This window comes from Elephantulus edwardii, unplaced genomic scaffold (assembly GCF_000299155.1).
Source record: "Elephantulus edwardii isolate Elephantulus edwardi_28Jun2011 unplaced genomic scaffold, EleEdw1.0 scaffold00019, whole genome shotgun sequence".
Lineage (NCBI taxonomy): Eukaryota > Metazoa > Chordata > Mammalia > Macroscelidea > Macroscelididae > Elephantulus > Elephantulus edwardii.
Window position 1 is genome coordinate 23,285,703 of NW_006399769.1, and position 1,779 is coordinate 23,287,481.

At 43.4% G+C, this 1,779-nt stretch overlaps 1 pseudogene; it reads right to left on the reverse strand.

Annotated features, from left to right (window-relative positions):
• Window positions 1-405: 405 nt before the first annotated feature.
• Window positions 406-1,461, reverse strand: LOC102876401 (annotated as a pseudogene).
• Window positions 1,462-1,779: the final 318 nt, after the last annotated feature.

A 1,779-nucleotide genomic window follows, 5' to 3' on the forward strand; every position in this document is an offset into this window, starting at 1 on the left:
GTACCTTCCCTTCTCTATAAAGGGACAATTGTACCCCAAGTAACACACATATCAGATTACATCAGTGCATTTACTTTTGAACACACTTACATGGTTCACAAATGGGATTCCTAGCTTTTAAAAGGAACTATCATATTACCCTTAGAGATGGAAAGACCTCGAAAAGAACCGTTTCCATTTCTTCTGTACTGGCACAGACATAAACGTTGTACTGTGTACCATTCAAAATCCTTCTTTGTGGATCCTCATCATGATAATTAGTACTACTGCTCCCCAGGGCTGCAAACATGTCTCTTTTGACAAAGTGGACCATGTTTTTGAAGGGGCATATCAGCCTGTGAGAAAGTTTATTGTGATCCTGGAAAAAAGTGGTGTGGAACATGATGTCAACACCATCGTAAAAGTTCAAACAGAACACTCACTGGATTTCTCTGTCTTGCCAGAGCTCAAAGATTAACCTGGCCGAAAACTTGGGAAAGGCTTCTGTTAGGCCCTGGGCACTAAGAACTGGCGACAAAGTGGTATGAGCAGAGTACAGGGCGAAGATCTCTTCCCTCCTGCCTTCTGCATCTCACTGCATCTGCCTGATGGTCTGTCTGATTCAGGATAGGGTGGGCTCCCAGGAGTGTGCACCCAAGATACAGTTTCTTCTCTTTTCTCTTTTTCTTGTCAGCTATCTGGTGTGTCTTGATAATCTTGAAGTGTTCCATGTCAATGCAACCGTTTCTAGTACAAGTAAAGCTGACGTTGTGGCAGAAGTGACAGATCATAGCGTCTAGGAGGTTTGAGGCTCAGAGCTGCTTGGTGGGGAGGTCCATGACCTTGGTCATCTCCCCATAGGTCTTCTCCAGATGGCTGTTCTTTAGGGGCAAGAAGTACTGTCGACACTGCTCTTTTCCTAGGTATTGGTTTCTTGCTGGGGAATAGCAGTTTTCTGGAGCAGAACTTGGCTAGAGCCTGAAATAAATCTTCCTTCAGTCAAAATCGGGGAGAAAGCCATAAAACAAAGCCAGCCCACTTTGTAGAGTTCGACTCTTCCCTGTGGTCTCTTAGTAAAGGTATTCTGTGGACCAATCACTGGCAGAAGTTTATGTTTCTTTTAATAGATGTCCCTCAACAGCTGACCATTCTGCAAATGTTGAATGACGACTGTCTGCGTGAGCTCTCCAATCTCACACTGGGTGATTAAAGAGGCAGGGAGTGCATGGGGCTTTCGAAGGAGGCTCCAGATCCTTTTGACATCTTACTAAGGAAAGCTTCCAGTTTAGAATGAAATGATTTCCTTCCATGTTGTGCTCGGCAACACTAAGAATGTTGCAAGACAAGAGCTTTGTAAACTGGGGGCTCTGTCACTGGGTCGAATCTGATTCTCTGTTGAAATACATCAGTTGGTATTTCATCAGTTTCTGGGGCTTTGGTTTTTTACAAGTCCTTCGGAGCAGCCTGAACTTCCTCCTCCATCACCATTGCCTCTTGATCATATGTTATTGTCATTGATTACTGTCAAGTATGATTCATAGTGGTGCTATGAACAAAATATCTGAAATATCTCTACAACTATTGTTGTTTATCAAAGTTCATAGAGTTTTCAGAGGCATGTTGTTCAGGAAGTACATGCCGTATGTTATTGTTGTTGTTGATTGCTGTCTAGTCCAGCACTACTTATTGTTGTTGTTGTTGTTATGTGCCATCGAGTTGTTTGCAACTCATAGCTATCCTATGTACAACAGCCCTAAACCCTGCTCTATCCTGTGCCAATCTCATTGCCTCTGACACACC